Source organism: Chroicocephalus ridibundus, chromosome 16 (assembly GCF_963924245.1).
Source record: "Chroicocephalus ridibundus chromosome 16, bChrRid1.1, whole genome shotgun sequence".
NCBI classification, from domain to species: Eukaryota; Metazoa; Chordata; class Aves; order Charadriiformes; family Laridae; genus Chroicocephalus; species Chroicocephalus ridibundus.
The window spans coordinates 4,556,667-4,579,793 of NC_086299.1; the positions used below are offsets into that span (position 1 = coordinate 4,556,667).

The window sequence follows — 23,127 nt, forward strand, 5'->3', positions numbered from 1 at the left end:
TTTTCCACACAAGAAGGCACCAAATGCATTCTGCATTCCCATCTAATCTGCAGGGGTGATGCATAACAAGAGAAAAGAACCTTTCAAAATCTTTGTAAGATGAATTGCAATGCTCATACGGTCTGAACCTTGCCAGAGATCAGTATTATTTACTTCCTAAGTGGAAATGTTTCACTCACTGAAGCAAATACTCCTCCCTCGATGCTGTCTGGGTCATAATTATTCCACGGAAGGATCGGTATAGCTGCCAGAAATGATTCACAGAGAAAACACCAGTTTCCCAGGGGACTTTAAAGTGACTACGAATAAATAATCCATCATAAGACACAGGCATATTTCTGAATCCTGACATCAGATTCTGACCTCATCTACCGTGACACAGGAAAGAACAGCTCAGGTGGAACCCATGAGTCCATTCTAAGAAATCCCAGTAATACTGAACGGGGAGAAAGGGAAAATACTCCTTCAGTCTGCAACATTTTCATTGCAGTCATTGTTGCAACTTCGTGCCAATATTTAAATTACGCTGTTGGTGGAAGGTGCTCTAGAGGCAACCCAACATTCGCCTCATAGGAGGCAAAGGTTGCTGCTGTACTGGATACACAGTAAACACAACCCAACAGCGGTGTAAGCAGATTGACAAAACCAGTGCAGGTAACTTGGTTATCAAGTTATTTGAACAGTATGGTAAACAGAGGAAGATGCACGTGATTTTGTTTCATTTTGTGTTGTGGGTTTGTGTTTTTTTGTAAGAAGTTTTTTTTTTTTTTTTCCTTTACACATATTTTGCAGTTTGAACTGTCTTCTCGGGTGAATCACTCCACTTTGGAGAATTTGCCTATCCTAAGGACGCCTCCTTAAGTGCTCTGGCTATGGCAAATGCAAATCATACACTTTTTCTAACGAACAGCACAAGCTTGCAAAGCTCAGACTTTGATATTCCTCTAGTTTCCTAGTTCCTGAGCATCCTTTGTGAACGCATGGAGATGGCTGCAGCAGAACTTTTATTACTGTTTTTTTTCAGCTCACTTGAGCCTGAAATACCCAGCTTTCCCAACTGTTAATTCACAAGCCCAAAAAGAAGACACAATTACACTAAGCATTTTGGAAAATAACATCATCCCCCATTTCTTTACTATTTTCATTCTCTTTGACTCTTCCTTCTCCTCAGGAACAGTTTGTTATTTCGGATATTATATCTCTCTGCAGCATCCAACACCTACCAAAGAGCTCACACTGCCTACTCACTCTCACCCCCTTGCTCCTGGGTGATTTTCCAAGGCACACAATGCACACCACGGGCTACAACCCCCCAAAACGGATACAACGACTCCCTCCTTTGGACCCGGCCCAGCTGCCTCCGAGCAGGGGAAGCCCAGCTCCCGCCAGCCCCCGGGTTGCCGGGACACAGCCCAGACGAGCCGGAGCCACGGGCCTCCTGCCATTACCCCTCGGCAGCTGCTGCCGCCTCCCCGTCCCCTACCACCGCGGCCGGAGCTCCGAGCCCCGCCGGCCTCAGAGAGACGCGGCCCGGCCCGGCCCCCCGCACTCCCGCCCCGCGGTACCTGACGGCGGGGGAGCGGGTCCCGTCACGCCGGCCCCGCGGGCTCCTGCCCTCCGGCCGCGGCCCAGCGCCGGGGGCTTCCTGGGACAGCGGCCGCCGGCCGGCAGTTTCGTTTCCCGTCCGGCTCCCTCGGCACGTCCCCCCGCTCTGCGGTTCGGTCACGGCCGCCACGGCGCAGCCGAGCCGGGCCATGCGGGGCGGCTCCCGGGCGGAGCCAGCCACTGCCCGGCCCGGCCCAGAGCCGGGGGGGGGGGGGGGGGCAGACACGCTCAGGGCACCCCCGATAATGGACACCTCCCCGAGGAAAGCTGCGGAGAGACCCAGCCCCAGGGCTGCGAGGGGCAGAACCTGCTGGCGAAGGAAGATTCACCCGGGATGAGGGCAAGCCTCCCTCTTCCCCGCCCGGCCCTGCCCTGAGGCGCTGGCCCTGCCCTGAGGCGCTGGCCCTGCCCTGAGGCGCTGGCCCTGCCCTGAGGCGCTGGCCCTGCCCTGAGGCGCTGGCCCGGCCCTGAGGCGCTGGCCCGGCCCTGAGGCGCTGGCCCGGCCCGCTTCCACAGCCCTGAGGCGAGGTAAAAGCCGTGTTTCCTTCCGAGAGCCCCGGCAGTGACCCAGGGCCAGAACCTGTCCCCTCGCAGTCATCTACACGGGGCCGACAGCGAGCGAGGAGCTGCCATGTTCCCTCGGGACAGCACTCAAGAGACTCCCAGCTCTGCTCTCCAGCCAGCTGGAGACAGACATGTCCAGGACAGATTCCCTGGAGAATGGTCGCAGTGAGCATCGCTATTTTTATGCTTTAAAAGCCCCAAATCCAGCCCAGACAGCCCCAGCCACAGCACCAGACCACGTGCGGTTCCCTCACAGCAACGTTTCGCGTCCTCCTTCAGACTCCCACTCCTGTCCAGGCTCTGAATGCCAGTGCTGAGCCCCCGACACAAACACGACTACGCAAGGCGGGGTACGCTGGAACGGCACCAGAGACTGCCAACCCAGGGAGAAATCTTCACCTTGGTGGATCCCGGGTGGTCTGGGTACAGTCGTCACAGGAGTCAAGATTTGCTCCATAAATTCCCATTCAGAGACACAAAATACGTAATGTTGCTGAGAGGAGAAAATACTCTGTCCTCCGCCGGACAAAAACAGGCAGATCAACACTTCTTGAAACTCAGTATTTGTTTATCCAACACACATTGTGTTCACGCTGCCCCCGTGACAGTACTATGGAGCTATAAAACCATTCTTCCACGTGACCTTTTGCACATGGTATACAATGCAATGAGTACAAGAATTAAGCTTTGGCGTCCTCAGCACAACTCAGAGGTGGGTAAAGCAGCTTATTTTATTAGAAGAGGATCTAAAGAGTTTTACAGCCTGTCTTCTGAGACACCACCCCCCCCCCCGCTCCTGCCCTGACTGCCCATCTCATACAACTAGTGAATAAGCAGCACAAAAAGAACTACACACAGACTTGAGTTTATTAAATGAACTTGCAGCAGGCTGGGAGTGAGTTTATATCTCAGTTAACTCTACAGACTTTCATTCTCTGTGAAACAGGCAGAAGAAGTAAGAGCAGCACAGTAAAGTAATGTTGACGAGATTGTTCCATTCAAAAGCAACAGAAAGCGTTGAAAGGATTAGGGAAACAGAGTGTAACTAACAGAGCCATAACAATCAATAGCTGCAATTGGCAGTAACCAGATGAAGTTAATGCAAACACTTACAGGGATCACCGAAATGGCCAATGATCCTTTTGCATCAGTGCTCATTAGACCAGTGCTCATAGGGACTTAAAAAGCACAACAAAGGGATGCCAGGGACATTCCAGCTGTGAATTTTATTAAGGAATGAGTGGAATTGTGCTTTGGTATTTGATCCTCAACTCATCTGTCTCAGGGAAGAGGTGAACACACCAAGCAGAGCTGGGGCACTGCGCATAAAGACACCATTCACTTGACATCAGCAAAATAACTGCAGCCAATGAGCTCTGTCAAGACAAGCGTCGCTTGCTTTATCCTTCCTTGATCCCAACGCAGACTGGGCAGACCTCATAAAATGCTTACAGACATCCAGCAGAGACAGCCCGGAACAGAGCACACCACCAACACCGCCTGCAACAGCAGAAATCCAGAATAATTTCACCGCAGCACAAGCAAGCAATCAGAAGGACGTTCGTTCTTCAGGAGACAGTGCAACAGCAAGACGCCAAAGGTAGTGGTCACTCCAGGTATTTTATTTTAAGCCCTCACCATACACACACAAACCACATTTTAACTGCTTGCTTCTGAGGGAATTTCAGGGACTCGGTGCTATTTAAAAAAGTCATATCAAGTCATCAAACGCTTAGATTGATCAACTACTGCTACTGTAAAGTTTCAAGATTTACTTTTGTATATCCTCTCACTGGAAACATCAACAGAGATCCAAGCAAGTTAGGTGTACTGGCTAAATTAAGTCAGCTCATGTTGGCTTAAGAACTTCCGCGGTGGCTGTGCTGCTGGTTTTCAGCAGTACTACTTCCTACAGTACTCCTATGGGCATTCGCCCTACAGAAATAAGGCTTGGCAGGGTTTTCCCCCTTTCCTGACGCAAGCAGTGTTTTTGTGAAACCAACACAAGTTGAACAGCTAAATGCCTGGCCAACGCTTATCTACACAATTAAGTATTGTTCCCTACCCCCACTTCCCCTACCTGCAAAAACCAGAAATAAATACTGTTGTATTCTTTAATAATAGACAACCTCTGGGATCAAATACCTCTGACCAAGGCTCAAAGCTGCCAAGGTAATTACCAAAGCTAGTATTCATGCCAATAAAATCAAATTCAGACTTACCCTTCACTTTTCTTTCTCCTCAGCAAAGAGTAAGAGCCCAGGAGAGCCCAGCAGCAGACACGTGCATGTGCTCTCACTAACAGGATGCAGTGTAATTTCTCTCAAGGATATACACAGTTTCACAGATTTATTCACTATGAAACGCAAGCAGATGAGACACCCAGCAAAACACAAGAAGGATTATTTACTGTGACATACCACCAGACAAAGACCACCTTTTGTCCTCTCCTGGCCCACAGGTGAGGCAAGGAGCCATTAACCCTTACTGTGGGTCAGCCACAGCTGGCGCTGGTGCCCCAGGTGTGCTGCCCTGTGCAATTTCAAACCCAGACCAGGCCCTCCCTGGCTCCCACCACACCTGAACTCTGGACACACCATCTCCAGTTTCTAGCAGATGCCCTGTCTGGAGATTTTTGCCTATCCCGTGGCATTTTATTATCTTAACTCCAACTCACACCAGTTCAATACCCAGCTCTGCTGCTTGCAAATCTCTCTGCTTGTCTACTCTGAACTTCGGCTTTCTATGCAGTCCATTTGTATTGGGCCCAAAAGTTGTCCCATGGAAATACATATTGTAATTCTCCCCCATTTCTTCAGAACCGAGTTTATCATCTACTCCTCAACTCAGGCAGTCCCTTACTTTCAACTGTCTTCCCCACTACTCAAACAAGACCCTTGCCTCCTTAGCAGGCCTCATCTAAGAAGCTCCCTGGTAATAGTGCCTTTATTAGCTATACAAAAAACCCTACTAAACAAGAAAAATAATTCTAATATAAGGGCTAATATTGAATCTTAACACATGATAGAGATTTTTTGCTTTCAGAATAGTTGTTTCAATAAATTATTCACAAACACTGGGCTTTAATACTACCTCACACCACAGCACCCGCTTCTTGATGTGGAAAAACATGAAGTCAGGGCCATTTAGTTGTTTATTGTTTTCCAGATCTCATTCCACAGCCCTTGTTCACACAAAGAGCAGCACTGTCAGATCAGGTCTTGTTTAGCCACCGAGACTAAAAGCCTAGTAAGGCTGCGCTCTCCATTTTAGAGAAGGCAGTTTCCAAGGCTTGATTTTTTGTGGCTAACACAAAGATGGCTAGAGAGCCCAGTCACATTGCAAATTCGCAGTGCCTAATTACAGCACACAAGATGCAAACTCTTAGTTCCCAGCACTAGCAGTTCTTTTGGGGTAGAAGAGTGCCACCATCTCAGCCACTATGTGACAAACTTAACCACTAGAAATTAGACTAAACCCGTGAAATTCCCCCCCTCGACTCACCAAAAGGATTTGCAGAATTACCTGAAGTGAATACTTTAATATTCCACTGCAAAGCCACAAGGTCTCAATGATACTTTGCTTCACTTTTCCTTGTGCAAGTCAGGATTTCTGTTTAGTCTAAATTTTGCAAAATGGCATCACTGGCACAGAGGGGGAAAGAAAAGCAGATGATGTTTCTGTAGCTTAAATATCAACAGCAGATAAATGAAGCCATTCTACTGACAAATTACTCTCAGCAGAAAAAAGTTAGAAATGGAGCAGCTGCTTCTGTTAAAAGCAATCAATCAAGAAAATGTCTGCATGAGGTTAAACCATTTCCATGCCCCCATACCTCACCTGCTCTCAAAGTATATTTAACTGTATTACATAAACAGAATAAAGCAGGTGATTAATATGCCTTTGCTCAGGGATTAATATCTAGTCATTTCAGCTTCACTGTGTAAGAGCAGGCACACATCCTGAAATACTGGGACATAGAGTGAGGAAATGCTAAAAATAACTAGCCAGGCGCTATGCTTAAAGATGGTCCCATTGAGCACATTTTATCTCTACAATCAACACTTGTCCTTTACAAATGCCAGTCCATTGATCTGTTTTGCCTAAACTGAATTTCACGTTCCATTTACACTGATTGTATCCTAGCACTGAGTTGTTACGGTGAGAGGGGAACGTTGCCTTCCCTTTTGAGTTACAGGAGCGATATTTTCAGCAGTTATCATGCTGGCTCTACTATCGATTCTTTCACCTTGTTAAAGGATGCAGGCCTAAAAGAAGCACCAGCAGATTTATTAATATTAAATAAAAATAGTTTTGTGCAAACCCTCCTTGAGAAGCTTGACCCCAGCATTCTGATTTCCTAAAAAATGGCAAACAATCTCAGAATAGATCCTAAAGATGGAAGAAGTTATAGAGAAGTTGCACATCTTACATTTTTGGGTTCATTATGTTTGAGTACGGCAGTACCTAACAGCTTCAGTGGACACAAAAGCCAACTGAGCTGGCTGCTGCATGAAACGCTGTCAAAGGTGAGCTCTGATTAGCTAAGGAAGAGCACAAGAGACAACTGGACAAAAGCCAACATCCTCATTCAGAATTGTGACAGAGGAGCACTCAATGATTGTTCTGAGATTGTCCATGGCAGAGCCAGACGCACCAGATTACAATAATCCCAGTGGAGTGACTCAGTCTCAAGGTCACGCTGTCTTCACACTGTAAAAGACATCACTGGAAGAAGAAAATGCATCATAGCAAACAAGAAAATGAAATGCACAGGCACCACCACTTGTCCCTTAGGGGTAAAGGCATTACCTCTATTGTTTAACAGTTTGCATATACCAGACTATTATCTGGACTGCAAGGAAGATGCGCTAGGAAAAAAACTGGCTCCACAGCCCAAAAAGGTCAGCATCCCACATGATTCCAAAGGGTGAGACAGTATTTAAAAAACCCTGCAGGGTTATCTTCTATTTTCCTTGTTACAAAATTTAAATGTCTTGGTTTTAAGTACAAACACTGGGGCCCAGAGTCCTTTGCTGTTATACCTGAATGCTCTGAAGTCCTCTGTACTTTTGAGGCTAAACAGACAAAAAGTACTGCCTACTTTCAGGTCCAGGACTACCACAACTGAAGACTCAGATAGAAGACACCTCTCCTTAATTTTTATTGCAGATAGGATTCAAAAAACCACAGCTTCAATATGGCTGAAGTCTCAAGAAATATACTAACCAGAGAATTTCTTCCAGTTAGGTGTGATAGTCTTCCAGAGCTATCAAAGCAGAACTGAGTTGGCCTTGAACCTTCAATTCTCACTTTACTCAAACTTCAACCTACCTGTGACCACAACAGACACAGAAAAGTGAACCTGCTTCCAAAACCAAGCACTCATCTGCATAGCCTCAATCTAAACTGCTTTTGTCACCAAGTTCTATGACCAAAGTTCCAAGACTGAAAAGGGATAACAAAATAAGTCAAACAGAAGGCGACAGTATCAGCCAAACGATCTACCAGGAGAAAAGATACAGCACACTATTTTTAATGAATCAGCTCTGTGCTAACTAATGGACCGGACTCATGAAATAAACTGAATTGCACAGAAGGTCAATATTTGCTTTAGATCACACAAATGCAAACATAACCTTTGGGAAACACCACCAGTAAGCCCAAAATAAACAGCTGTCACAGGCTTCCAACAACAGAAGCTGTGGCATAGCGCAGTGCACTGGTTCTGGCTGGGACGGAGTTAATTTTCTTCATAGTAGTTTGTTTGGTGCTCTGTTTTGGATTTGTGACCAAAACAGCATTGATTACACACTGATGTTTTAACTATTGCTGAACAGTGCTTACATGGTGTCAAAGCCTTTTCTGTTTCTCACACTGCCCTGCCAGCGATGGGCTGGGAGTGCACAAGAATAAGGGAATACAGCCAGGACAGCTGACCCCAACCGACCAAAGGGACATCCCATACGACATCGTGCTCAGCAATAAAAGTTGGGGGAAAGAAATAGGAAGGGTGGACGTTTGGAATAATGGTGTTTGCCTTCCCAAGCAACTATTATACCTGATGAAGTCCTGCTTTCTCAGTTTTACCCCTCCAGTTCTCTTCCCTGTCCCACGGGGGTGGAAGTGAGCAAGCAGCTGGGTAGTGCTTGGCTCCCTACTTGGGTTAGCCTGCAATGCACAGAAAGGTGTGATATCTTTTGCCAGATCAGGGATGTTTAAAATTCACATTTACAAGTCAACATCAGTCAAACCCTACAAAAGAATAAGTTCCCTCTACCACCTTCTCCTGAACACAGACACTTCAGGCTTTAAATTGGTGAGATCAGTGCTCATCTGCCCACTGGAGAATTAAGAGTGATTGTAAGTGAAAGTTCACACTGGGCATCTAGTGGATCTCTCTTATTACATCCCACAAGATAATTGCTCATGAGCCCGATGAAATTTCCTTCTGGCTTTTGATGAACTGTGTTCTCTCCAGGAGGGAGAAAAACAGCTCCAGCCGTTTGCTTTAATTGGACCTGACAGTTCGCAGATTGCTGCCTCAAGCCTCAAAAAGCTCAGTGGCTGGGGCTGATGAGAATCCCTTTTTTTCTCAATAGCAGATTTCAAAGTTAAATTTATATTGCATTACAGTAAAAACAAACATACACACACATCCCCTGCCCAAAACCACACACAATGACCAGGTAATGTTGTTAAAAAAAAAAAGGCAATTATTTGCAAAGTTTGAATTAAGGTCTTTTTCACCTTACATAGAAAAAATGGGAGAATGGTATTTTAACTTTCCCATATTCTCCATGGAAGATCCCTGTGGCAAAAGGCAAAAATACAAAAACTCACAAGCATTGCATTGAGTAACTCCCCTCCTCTCTCCTACCAAGTACCACCATCATTTTTCTGGCCATTGGCATTAAGGGGTCAGTGGCCAACAGTCTGGCATCCCTTGCACTGGCTAGCAGGTCTTTTTGTGCCCATTCAGAACACTGACAAAAGTCACAATATTTAAAAAAAAAAAAAAGTTGAGTGAAGTCCCATCCAGAGAAGCTAGAAAATCTCCATTATTTAAAGAACAGGCTCAACATATCTATCAGGAATGGTTTGGTTGTAGTTCATCATGCCTTGTGGAAAAGGATGGTGGCCTCATCAAAATCCCTTCCAGACCTATTTTCAATCACCTAGAAATGGAGGACCACACAGAAACATATTCCAACAGTGAGAAATCTGTCTTGGCAGCAGATTTCAACTATGATCTTACTTAGACATTGCTCTAATATAATTCTCAGAGGCAAGACCATCTGGCCTAGAGCTGATGGTGTAAGGCTCAGGTCTGCATCTCTCTCACACCAGCTATCAACTCCTATTCACCATGAAAATCTGGGTTAAATCACTTAAAAGTTCATAATTCTCCAATCTATTTACACAATAGCCTTGTCTGTCCAGAAAGGCAGTAAGTTTCTCCCCAAGACATTCAAAATCAGAAGACTGACATTACTGCAGGAGTCCTGCTGGCAGACATGGTTGAACAGTCAGTTGGAGAAAACACAGTTCTGTGGTTCTGTGATATGGCCATTCATAGGTATTTAGACTCTGGTACCCTCAGCAGCGATGATACAATAGGATCACAAATCATCCGAATTAGGAACACAACTTCCTCCAACTTTTCAAAATGAGAAGCAGCTACTTCAGACTCTGGCATAGAGCAAGCTGCAGCATAAAACCTGCTGAATCTCTGATGAGCCTTGAAAGCAAATCCTACCAACTTTCAGATTTCCCTTCAGGCTTTCAGAACGGTCAACGCTGCACTCCTGTCAGTTTTCAGCCTGGAACTTGCCCTTTCTGTGCTCTGAAATCAGATCAAAAGGTTTAAGCCTAATCTATCCTGACATGCCTTTGGCTAGAGAGACATCAGCTGCGTAGGAGCAAAGTGAATTGAGTAGTTAGTCAGCTGTTGCTTTCCTCCCTGGTACTTAACGAAGGTTTGAGGGTCAGCATGTACACCAATTCACTTACAGGTTTGTTCATTTTAGAAGCACAGATGTTATCTTTCAGCTCTGGATAGCTGAGTGCTTTAAAGAAGGTAAGAACACTTTACAGATGGGAAATGGAGCCATAGACGTATACTGAATTGGTGGCAGAGCCAGGAACAAAGCTCACTTATCCTAGCCCCGAGTTCTGTTCTCCACAGCCTAGCCCATACTAGTCACTAGGGAAAAAAAAGAAGGTATCAACCATCCAGCACGTATCTTTGCATTCCTTGGAGTCACATCAAGGAACGTGGACTGAGGTCTAAGATCAAGCCGTTTACTGTCCCACTAGCACACGCACAACTTCGCTGATGCCATTTTCCACAGACAGCCAGTCTAAACGCAACAAGATTTGTTCCATATTCTCAGAAATTTCAAACACCACTACAGCTCTCGTTACAGAGGGAGCAGAAATATTTAAATTCTGTAAGCCTCCCAAGAAAGAAGAGACTCCACTTTCTCACTCTTTGATTAAGGATAGAAGAGCGTCCAGTGATCTCTCTCCAATCAGAGCTTCTAATGAGAGTGCACTGAAAGTTCCATTGGTGTGAGCACGCTGTATTACAACACCCTGCCCCCTCCATAAATGCCCTTGACAAACAATGAATCAGAATCCTTGAAAAACAACTAGAACTCAAATAGTCTGCTCACAGGACTTTGCATTCTATTCCTGGATCCCTGGAAAAGAGCAACTCAAAATGAAAGGGCACAATCAGTACTGTCGTAAGTGGTGTCACCCTGAATTCTGCCAGAGCCCAGGAGCAGTTCTGTATCAGAGATGATGAGCAAGGCAAACAGATTTGATGGGAACAGGCAGGCAGGGACAACATGACCTAGGACAGCGTAATTATCAAGTTGGAGAAAGCCTTCAACTTCAGCAAAATCACAGGCAACCAAGACCAGTCTCCACAAGTGCCCAACACTAATGCTACACGAACGCAAGGCAAGAGATGAGCTTGTTTCAGAGAGAACTGCCACAGCACTGAACAGACCATGGTCATCACGTCGCCACACACTTGTCGATCAAGGTAGCTTAGAAAGCCATGAACATACCCCTTACCAAGTAAAAATGGAAGGAGACAATTGCAACCACCACACTTGTAGTACTTCCACAATTTTTGCAACTTCCAAGACATTTGTCAAAGTTTTAGTGGAAAGAGACTATGCACGGACTCCCAATTCTGCCAAACAATCCCAGCAGTGGATTAGTGGCCACTGCAGACCAAAGCCGGAAAATAACTGATTCTTTACACACTAATTTGGCACAGGATTTTCACAGTCACAGAGCTTCAAACATGCATTCAAAATAAATGCCAAAACATATGAAGCTATACAGCAACATCATAATAAGGAGAGAATTAAGCCAACCCCAGTATGATACAATTATGAAGATTCTTCTCACGTCAGTGACTCAGAGAGGTATGCTATGCAAAGAGAAAGGGAGGGGAAACTTATTTATTTTTTTGAAGCCTAAAAAGAGAATAACCGTTGAAGAGAAACAGAATCAGTCGTAATGCTGTTAAATGACAACTAGGTAACTGTTAATATGTTATATGCACGCTTGCCAGTCCTAAATGAACTCATTTTCTTCCACCACAGAAACAGCCAAAGTTAGTATGGAAAACAGCCATAAGGTACTGAAGCCACATCAGTGACAGAGCCGGAACTACTGTGTGCATCACTGGAGACCAAATCTACTGCCCTGTTAGTTGGCTGCCTTAAGGAAGAACTTCTTGAAGGGAACCATCACCTGCCCAATGGAAGTTCACTGCTCCAGACACAAACCTAGACACCGATAACTTGGAGCAGAAAGGAAAGCTCAAAATAGGGCAAGAACTTCTCTAGCTCTGCCAAGACTACTGAAGCTTTCTTGTTCTGATTTCCATTATCACCACGACACACAACATTATTCCAATCATAACAATGTGGGTAATTTACAGTAACTGCATCCCTTGACAATTCACTCATCTATATCCTGAAACCATGGACAAAAACTCAACAGGTAATCACATATGGAGGAAGGACCTAGAAGGATGAACAACTGCATTGTTCTTCATAGCAAGTAGTTTTAGGAAACGAAGGAGCTGTCAAACAGAGGAGAAATAAGAATGGTATCCCATTTGAGCCAAATAAACTCCTCCTATAGCAACAAGATGGGGCAGAGGATGTAATGAGGCTCTTAACCAAAAAGAGAAGGTTGAGCAGTAAAGCCAAGGCCAAGTGACCTCCAGGAAGGTGAGAGAGAGCTCACTTGTTTCTGAGTGAGACAGAAATTACAATTTGTTACATTCAGAAAGTAAGTTCTGGAGTTGAGTGTCTGCAGGGAAATCAAAACAAGCATACGTTATGCTTCCAATGCAGTTGTACCACCTTCTCTAGGTTTGGCCCTTCTTTTCATGACTTCTCAGTTCAGGAAGATTGCAAATATCATAGAAACACAGGAGGGAAAAAGCCACACGTGCTTCTTCAGTTCTGAGTTATATCCAGTACACGGCACATGCTCCAGTGATACAAAATGCCCAGCAGGAATCACTGCCAACGTCTCAGCGCCCAGCTCTCAGCTGAGCCCGTAAGGATTTACCTGCAGTACCTGTTCTGGAACAGGAAAACAGGACGTGTGTTTACATCCTCCAGGGCAGCCAGCACTTGCCATCCAGAAGAAAAGAAATAAAAATGGAGCAGGAGTAAGGAGACGTGCCTCACTACGGCCTCAACCCATGGCAGCAAGAAAACCGGACACTTCAAGCAGACCTATTCCCAGCTTAGCCCAGGGAAGAAAAAGGAGAAAAACCAGGCACATACCTGACAGAGCTGAGAGAGAAGACAATTCAGACACCCCTTCAGAAAGCGATGTCCTTCGCCAAGGGCTGTGTTTGCTTCCTCCCCTGGCTCATCCTCGGCGCAGGGGCTCGGCAGCAGACCCACTCCAGCGGCCTAGGGAGAGGGGAGAACACAGGAGATGCGGCTCAGGTGGGCACCATCGCTGCGGCCACCGGCTCCTTCCCCGTCCCGGACCTCCCCCGTACCACAGCCCAGCGCCGGCCCCCGCCACCGCGGTCTCAACCCCGGGCGGCGGCACCTCCCCGCCGCCACCGTCCCCCCGGGGCCCCGCTCGGCCCCGACCCCCGGAGACCCCGCACCGCCCCCAGGGCCCAAGCCATGAGGTGGCCTCGCACCCCCGGCAGCGGCCCCGCTCTGAGGCGACCCTGCCCGGCCCCGCTCCCTCTTACCCCCGGGGAAGCGGCCGAGGAGCCGGGCCGCGGCCGGCCGCCCCGCAGGGTGCTGCAACGCCGCCGCTCGACCCCCCTCGTTTCCCCGGGGCCGCCCGCTCCGCCCAGGCCTCTCGCAGCCCGCTGACAGCCGCCCGGGCATGCCGGGAGAGGTAGTTCTGCGTCCGCCCTCCTCGCCGCCCGCCGGGCTCCGCCGACTACAAGTCCCGGGAGTCCCCCGCGGCGCGGCCCGGCCCGCGGGGCCTCCGTCAGGGGACGCCGCGGCCTCCCCATGGGGCGGCGGGCTCCCCCGCGGGGCGAGGGCGTCCCGGCGCGGCCCTCCGGCCTCCGCCGCTGCTCTGAGGGGGGACGGGGCGGCGGAGGGTCCCGCCCGTTGGTGCCCGTGCTTCTGGTTCGCCTGGACGCCTTTGTGGGGTCGGGGGTAATAAATATTTGGGATGAGTTTCCTGGGTGCGCGGGCGAAACGGGCCATTGAAACCTGTGGGAATGGCCAGCTGTCCATGCCAGGACGCTCTTTTTTAAGTGATTTTTGGGGTGATTTTAGGATAACCTAGTCCAGCGTGAGAGAGGTTTGGGGATTCAGCGTAACTGCGTGAAGGGTGCCGTGTGTCTTTGTTCGGCAGGTGGCCAGGAGGGCTCTGAAAGGCTCTAGTGGCCGTCTGCTGGCCAGCCTGCTGCCGGGGATGTCTTTTTTGCAAGATCACAGCCCAGATACTGTCTGCATGGGATCGTTGGTCGCACTCAGAATGCATTAATCTAAAAGCATAACGTGTAATGGCTTTCTCTTCAAAAGAGGCGGAGGCAGCTTGATGAGTTTCTGTCATCTCTGTGCTGATGACACCAATGATGCTGTCCGTGTGGATCTCTTGTGCCTGTGGCAGGACACACTGTACGGACTTTGTCCCTCCTGAGGTCAGAGACACCTTGTAAACACTCGCTTGTCCCGTTCTGCTCAGTGGCACGTCGAGCACGGCTCTGTTGAAGCTAACGGATTGGAATTCTGTTTTACATTTAGTCTTCGCTAAGGGAGCTTTGCATAGCAGAACAAGGGTTAAAAGAGCAGCCTGCCTTGATGGCAAAGAACAGTGTTCACAGCAGTAAAATTGAGTAATATGTTTGTGCCAAAGCCAGAAGACCTCCAGTGTGATAAAACCACAGCATGGAACTTGCCAGCACGAGACCCTGCACTCACAACGGGAATATGGCGGCAAGGTCATAAAAAAATCACATGCCCCATTCATTTTCCCACTAGCCCATCAGGAATGTATCTAGAGCCCTAAAACTCAAAAGGAGGAGACAAAGACAGCCGGCAGCAGAGTCGCCTGGGGCTTATGAAACAAAATTCTGAGGCAGAGTGTCACAGCATAGTAGCAGTTACTCTAACTTTTATGCCTACGCGATACAAAGGACCTGTCCAAAAACAAGCTTGTCATTGCCATTTCATAAAAGCCAAACAGGGGGACTCTGTGTCCCTTGTCCTCTGTGTTGCGTAGAAGCGATGTTGGCCAGACCACTCAAACACACATGCTGGGGCGATTGCGAAAATGTGAATGTGAAAATGAGCGAACTGAATTTGCCTTGGTTCTGACCAGCACTGCACCGTGTTTTGCCCTTTGGCCAGAAGATGGAGAATGAGTGCTGGGAAGCGTTTGGGAAAGCGGTGGGTGGATCTAAGCATGCACTGATGCTCCTCCTTCCCTCAGTTTGCTTTTTACCAGGCAGATTTATATGTTAGTATAAACATAGAAATACCTCAGAGACAGGTGAGTGCAGCTGACATCAATTGTATGAAAAGATCCATTCACATTTAGAGTACTCTTGTGCTCGCTTGGTAATTATCAAGATAACTTAGGCTTTACTTTTGCCAATGCATGTTGTAAACACGAGAACTTGCATGCCCAGACTCTTAAGTCATGTCAGGTTTTTTTTTTTCCCCAGCTAATCTTTCTTTGCAAAAAAAACAAAGATTGGAAAATTGTGTTAAACTATAAAGACACCTTCTCAGGCAAACATGAAGTCAGACTGCATCAGCAGCTTAGTCCATGGCCAAAATAAAAAACCTATTGTCATTATTTTGATGAGATTTTGCCTTTTTTTTTTTTTTTGTGGTATATTGCCACTTTGGAGAGGTGGTATTTTGGTTGTGCTTAACACCAAAGACACTGCAAATGGCAAACTTCTCTGGTGTGTAAAAAAGTGTGAGCTCCAAGGAATCTTTTCTAGTGGGGCAACATTTGTGAAAAGAAATGAGCCAACCTGTCCTGTACAACCCAGAGGCAGTCTGCGGGACACCAGGAGTTTTCCTTTTGAGATTTACAGCAGGCAGACGGGCATGGGAAGTGCTGTATTTATGAGAAGGAAGAGCTTGAGAGAACAAGATAACTGTCCTCATCCACGAGGCTGATATTGAGAAGAAAGAAACAACCTGTTTTGTGTGCTTGGGGGGTAGGCCAAGAAGTAACAGGTCAAAATGCAATGATGAAAACTCAGGTTGGATGTTAGGGAAGGCTTTCTAAGGCTAATGAAATGCCACAGGAGACTGGCAAGGGGCTCTGAAGTCTCCCCCTGAGGAGGCATTAGGAACTGGTTAGGCAAACACTGCTGAATGACAGGGTAGAACTGGTACTGTTTGGTACAGGACATGGCTTGGAGAGCCTCTTGAGACCTCTTCTGGTCCTGCGTTGCTATGGTTCTTTGATCCTACATTTCCACAACATGCATCCTCTGGCATCTAGTAAGCTGGAGTTTGTCTCAGTCTCTTGCTCAGTGAGGACATTGTAATGTTTGCTGTAACGGGCTGGAGTTCCATAGCTCTGGATATGGGAGAGAAACCTCTGTTCTTACATGGTCCAAACCTGTTTTTCCAAATATTTTACCGGGAATCTTTCTTTGCCCACTGGATGCCGCTGTTACACAGAAATATTCACAGGCTATTTCTGTAGGCTTCTGCTCTAGGCACCTTCTCTATCAGACATGGAAGGCCACTTCAGGGTCAGCCGAGCTATACGGTTCTAGCCCTATTAACCAGCCTTTTTTTCACAAAGGAGTTCTCCTTGACATTTTGCAGCTTATTGGCGTGGCACACGTGAACCTTGGGCCCCGAAAGTAGACGCCTATGTGATGGCAACACCAGCAGCAGAAATCTAGTGATGTTCTTTAAAGGTGATTGAACAGTACGTAGGAAAAAATATTGGCTGGTGGGAGGAAAACAGGTTGTTCAAAATGTGTCTTCAGGTCATATGTAGAGGGACACTTTCCCCAAAAACTATGTCCTGCAGTGCCTATTTGGCATGCTTAATACAGGAATTTATAGGTGGAAAGACTAGCTCAGAGATTTCTCTCCTTAAAAGCAAAGCCTGGAAGTGGCAGAGCCCTGGCTCTCACTGATGTTACGGTTACACCTTGTGGCATTGCCTTCAGAGGCAGTGACCTGGATAGAACAGAAAGGCTTCCGCTTTTTGGAGAAAAATGAGCAGTATTTCTAGCTCAGCTGAGTCTCAGAATGAGCCAGAATGTGACCTACATCCAATACCCAGCTTTGGGAATTAACTTTGAGGAAGTTCCACATCTAGGTCTCTCCTCTGAAACAAAGGGAACTGCAGCCTAATAGAATCCAAACCCAAGGGGAATTCCTCTTTATTCCTTTCCAATAATTTTTAGCACTAAAAAATAACTATCCTGATTTTTTAATCCACATTTCTTACTGGAAAAAAATATGACTCCAAGTTAATGCAAACCTTAGGGTTTGGATCCTTTGGATTCTAATGACCGAACTGTTTCCTGATGTCTTGAGTCATTGGCCTTTCAGGAGCTGGTCTAAACAACAGGAGATTTAAAAAAAGGCAGGAGATGCGGCAAAGGTACTATGACAATTGTATTACACGTGTATATGTTAGAAGGCCTGTGTCTGGGGACACCACCTGTATCCAATAAACATAAAGGCAAATAAAGTAACTGATAAATAACAGGGAAAGCACATCTGCACCCTGGCGTGGAAAAAGAGAGAAGAGCACGAAAAGAGAGGGGAAGTGACTCTTTGAGAACTGCTGAGTAAATCAGCCGCCCAGAATGGTCACATCTTGACAAAGGATGTCCTCTCCACTCCCCACGTTGAAGCAGCAGTGCCATCTTGGCAGCTTCAGAGTTAACGGTGGTGATATTGCCTGACCAGTTCACGCAGCAGCAGAATTGGCTTGCTGGATAACTGGGACTAATTTCACACTGCGCTAAAAAAGGTGCTACATACCAAGAAGAATAATTAAGAGTAGTTCTACTGAGCAGGTGACAGACTGGATACTTCTCCCAGTATGAGGGGTCAATATCAGCCCCTGTGGTGCCCTCATGGCAAAATTTCTCTGGCTGCACTCCTGGGGAGAGGACACAGGCTGGGTGGCCTCATTGCTTTCATGGAAACAGCTGTAGTTAGCCTCAACAGCGCTCCGGCTCCTGGCCAGCAAACAAAAACCTGTCTGCCAGCTGTGCTGTGGTGATGCCATCTGGAGACGCATGACCTGAAGCTGGCCCTAGAGAAGTCATGTGCAAGTGTTTGAGAGCACCAGTGCTGCCTTCTTGGAAACTCCCCACCCCTTTCTAGATGGGGGTTTTCCAGAGCCCCTGGCAGCTGTGGATTCTGTAGTGTGCTAATACAAGTTCCTGTGACCTGGGTGCTGGATGCTCACCCTCAGCAGTGGCCAGTTCCCTGCTTCTTAGGACTGATTCCTTATCTGCAAGTGCTAATTGCCCGTGCCAGCAGTTCTGGGAGTCTATCTGAAGTCCCTTCTCCCTACCGTGGCTGCTCTAGACCATATCTAAGGGTCCCTCCAATGCTGAGCATCACTGAAAAATAAGGAAGACTGGATCAATCTGTTTCATCCAGTCTTCTGGCCTTTGCTAAGTGTCCAAGTAGTGCAAGGTGGAAGAGTGGTGGAGTTCTGGGATGGCTGGGTAGAGTGGAGAAGTCTAATAGGGAAACTCTTAATGAATTGCCAAATAGTGAGCTCTTCCTTTGCCCTCTGTCCCACCCGCTTCCGCAGAAGCACATCTAAAGGCATGAGGAAAAGCTGTATGAAAAAAAGAAAAAAGTAGGCAAATTGCCATTCAATTATTTCACCTCTTTCTAACTTTAGGGTTAGAGGATTTCAAAATCAGAAATGTCTTCTCAGCCTTCTCTCTTTCATATGGTATATTTATTGTGCCGGATGAATACGGCATATGGAATTCTGCAAGAGAAGTCTGTCCGTGCTGCTATAATTAGCTAGCAATGGTGACAGCAGGGTTCTCTGCTTCTTTGTTATTTTAAAATTCTTGGTGCTGTGTTATGGGATGAATTTGTACCACATCAGAATGATAATGCTTGGGAACGCCTGTGAGTGCAGCATCCTGCTGCATTAATGTAGCCTTCAAAATCCCAAAGTGATCCCGAGTGTGACTGCAGTGAAATCAGTGGGATTACACCAGTGATGAGCCTGGTCCCAGCCACACAGTATACAAGAAAACTAATCCTCTTTTTTTCTGCTGCTGCAATTATTTAAGCAACTTACTCATGTACCTGAGGCCAAGTTCTGTGTGGCTGTAAATGCATGTTTGGCATTGTACCTCCCTGCACCAAGCGGGAATTAGGTCCTTATGCCTCTCTGGCTGGACTTGGTGTACTGTATACGCAATCTTTTGATGAAATACTTCTCTTGCTGTAAATGTTCCTTTCTTGAAACTGTGTTAATTCTTAAAAGTAAACATGCACAAAGCAACCCCACCCTTCCAGTCCGTAACGAAGGCTGCGAGCCCCTTGCAAGGCCAGTTTCAGAGATCTTTGCAAACACTGGCTTGTGAAGAAGCTGAGAACCCAGGCCATGAAATCCTAGTGCCAGCACAGACCCTGGGAGATGCGTCAGAAGGGACATGGCATCTTTGCTATAGGACCACCTGAGTTTTCTAGGCTGTTGAGGAAGGAGACATGGTAATGATAAACATTTGCCGCTTCCCTCTTTCCCCTGCCAGAAGAGTCTGTTCTCCACTCCTGACTGTCCTTGTGGGACAGCCTGTGCCCGAGGGAAAGGGATTCGGTGGGTTGGCTTTCCCTTACAGGCATCGCTCTTTTCTATCCCTATGCCAGATGGGAAGTCTGGTGGGAGCAAACGGCAACAAGGAGTGGGAGATATCACAGAGTATCTTTGGGCTGAATTGGAGGCAGGGAGGACATGCCAATGGTAACTGAAGAGCAGGTAAATAAACAAGGAGCAGGGAAAGAGTAACTGGCAGGGTTTCAGAGATAAAAAGCTTGACTATCAGCATAATTGTCCTGTGCTACGTTCCTCAGGGTGTTTGACAACGCACCTAACGGGCGGGGTACTAACCATCAACAGTCCCTCATCATCTGGAGAAAAGGGTCTTGAATTAGTTTGCCCTAAAGGGGCTTTTTTCTTGTCTAAATCATATAAAGAGGGCCGGGAGAGCCCCTTTCCATGAGGCTTGTTATTTAGTGTTATGTAAGAAACATGGGACTGTGATTCTATGACTGTAATTGCTCCTTGAGGTTGAGTTTGCAGGCAGTGCTGGCTAGAACATGCATTTTTGTGCAAGAGCTGAGTGCCTGCGTGCCAAATGGACTGTTTGTGTGTACAGCCACAGGATCTATGAGAGTAACAGGCACTTCTGCAGATTTTATCTCCAAATACGGCCTCTGGTATGTGCGCAGGGAGGCAAACAAGCAATAGTACTTTAAGACTTCTGGGCTGGTCAGACACGTAGAGCTAGAAATACAGGCAGGTAACAATTTTTGTATTTAGAGGTCTTTCTGTAATTAGCTTAGTGTCAACTTGATCGTTGGTCACGGAGAGAGTTTTTGACAGGTTAATATAGAACAGGAGCTGATTTCCATTTTTATAGCTCCATGTTGCTCTCCCTGTTGAATTCTTGCTATTAAACATATCCATTCCGTGCCAGCTGGAGATGCATACCTGGAAGGAGGCTGCTGAAGACAACCACCTTAGACGCATTCTCAGATAGTCAGTTTGAGTGGTAGGTGAGATCCTCTTGTCACTGTTCTGCAAACAGACACGGACCTCAGAATCAACAAAGCGTCTCTCTGGCAAAAATATTTAGACTATGTTTCCATTATCTCTGTGCAGGAAAAGCAGGACACAATAAAATTTGAAAAAAAGGAATACGTATTTCAGGGTAGTCTATTCTATTTAAAATTGACAATGATTAAGCCATTTAGAAAATCTCACCCTAAATGCGTATCCTATCTGCTGATGGCCACAGTTAAGAGACAATGGTGAAGCAGAGATGATGACTTAAACTCTTGGCTTATGAGGGTATTAAAAAGCAGATTGAAATCTCTCTGGCAGACACCCAACATGCAGGGACGCCGGCTTAAGTTGCTCATAGGTGATCTTTCGAGCTTGATGCTCAAAATGTATCATGGACATCTGGATAACGTAAAAACAAACCTAAAGTAAACCAAAATAGCCCGGTGTCCAGCTGATGAGGCTGGGTGGTTCCAAGAGAATGCTCAGGGATTATGCTCATTATGTTCCCCCCATTCACGTTCTTTTACATTATGGCCATGCCCATCGTTTGCTCAGTCCCTAAGGTCTGACAAGGCTGTGAGAGCATCGAGATTTCTTGAGATCTCATATGCCTGCTTGTAGGCACAGCAGGCAGGTGACTCAAAGTACATACGTAGGCTTGGGGAAGATAAACCGAGATAGCTGAGCCAACATGCCATCCTAAGACAAAAAATAATTTCTACAATGCATTCTGAAAAATGGTCCTGTCGATTCCCTGGGGCACCCTCTAATGGATCCTAATTAGAAGCTGTCACTTCTTGTTATGGGAAGGAAGGAATGGTTCAGCTTTCCCACCCCTTAACCTTGGAGAGACTGAGATGAGAGCTGCCCCTAGGAATTGTTTAATTTAGGGCACTTTCTCTCCTGCAAGAAATTAATTGGGAATTTCTGTGTGTGGTAGAGCAGGTACCTCCAGGAGGTGCGTGACATGCAGACACTTCTAACGCTGTAAATTCACGCACACGCATGCACAGATGCCCACTTGAGAATACTATATTTTTTAAACATTTGTGCCTGTCGTTTCTCACACACTGGACTCCTGCCTCAGGGTCCTCTCCTGCCCAGCCTCTACCCTCCAACATTTGTGCACTGGATTCCTACAGTGGGTCTCCCTGCAAGGCACTTCCAACACCTATAAAGGCTGTAGGGCTACAGTGTCCTGCTTGGACAATTTCAGTGGGCTGGGGATGTTGCCAGTTTGATCAGTAGGTTTTCAAAAAACTGTTGGGAAACAGCAACCCCCAAACAATAAAGCCTCCCCTCTGTCTCCTGCTAGTACATTTCTTACATGCATCTTTTTCAAGACACTGGGTTTCTTGACAGCATTTACATAACCTGGCTGAAAACACTCCCACAGCCGATTAAACGCCTGCTATGAAATCCAAAGCTCTGATTAAAAGGACGGAGCTTTCCAGAACTGCAATATTTGTGCAGATGGTTAATACTCATGGCTTGCTCTACAGGGGAAAAAGTGGCATTTTCTTTACAAGTACATACAGCCTGAGCTTTCCCATGGGAATTGCTTGTTTTGTTCAGATTATTATTTTAAAGCTGTCATCAGATGTGATCACCCACTGGATTAGAGGAAGCGAAAGGAGATGATCAGATAATCCCTGAGGCACAAAGCATTTTGAGTTGGATTTGAAGAGAGCTGTCACCTGTGGTCAATTTGTTTCTCAGGGTGCTTTTCTTCTCCTCTGTATCTTCCTGAAAATATTCCTGCCTAGTGGCTGTCGATCTTTAGAGATGTGGGACATTGTAGTAATTTGGTCAAGGAAGTACCCTCTGAGCTGGCTGATGTGAAAACCTCTTTTCAGAAAAAATGCATGGTTAAAAGAGAAGAATGCAAAAGTGAATAGCAGGTAAATGTCCACAGTAGGCCTCGCAAAATCATCAAGGTGTCCCGTTTTCATCCGGTCCATAGAAATCTTTGGCAAAGAGAACTTCTGATCTACCCCAGTCAGATGAGCATAAAGATATAGTCAGACTAAAATATTAAATACAAATTATGCACAATAAAAATGAAATCTCTGAAGATGGGGGTTTGTGCCATGGGTCTTAGCACAGAGGCTTCCCCCCCGCCAACAACGGGGGACTGTCCCGTAGGATAAGGAACTCCAGTCTCATTGCTGTTCTTTTCCCGTCTTTGTGAACACGCTTGCTCTCATTTTGGCTGTTTATTATGAGTGCTCTTCTGAGATACCCAGATCTCATTGGGGTCCCGTGGCTCTTTAGCTTTTACTCAAAACTGGAAAATATCATATAGCAGTAGCTAAAGGCACAGGCCCATGTATTTTTTTGATGTGGGAGAAGAGGGCCGCAGTGACTGACTGCAGAGGAAGTGGGATCAGCTCTCAGTTTACTGGGATTTCGCTAGCAGGCCACATAGCACAAATACTGTCGAAGCACGAGCAAGAAGCAAACCTTTTTGCTCTTTGCTGGGGCTGTACTATTCATCTGGCCCTAGATCTGGTGCAGAAATATGGAGCTAAAGCTATAACTGGGTTTCTTGCAGTGTAGAAGAGTAAAGTGCTGTATTGCAGAAACTTTGTCAATCAAATCTTTCACAGACAGACATTCTCGAATTCAGGATTTTAACCTTTTCCAGAGTCCTCTGTGTCAAAACCTCAG

General features: G+C 46.5%; 1 protein-coding gene across 4 annotated transcripts in view; it reads right to left on the minus strand.

Moving 5' to 3' along the window:
• MIB2 (MIB E3 ubiquitin protein ligase 2) overlaps window positions 1-13,585 on the minus strand; it is a 50,275-nt gene extending 36,690 nt beyond the window's left edge. For 3 of the 4 annotated variants that reach the window (XM_063353510.1, XM_063353509.1, XM_063353507.1), the window contains exons 1-2: window positions 13,427-13,585; window positions 12,999-13,130 (exon numbers count right to left, since the gene is read on the minus strand). The gene's annotated coding sequence lies outside the window, so the exon portion shown is untranslated. Of the gene's footprint in view, window positions 1-1,565; window positions 1,723-12,998; window positions 13,131-13,426 lie in introns of those variants that run through there. The other variant, XM_063353508.1, reaches the window with a different exon arrangement.
• Window positions 13,586-23,127: the final 9,542 nt, after the last annotated feature.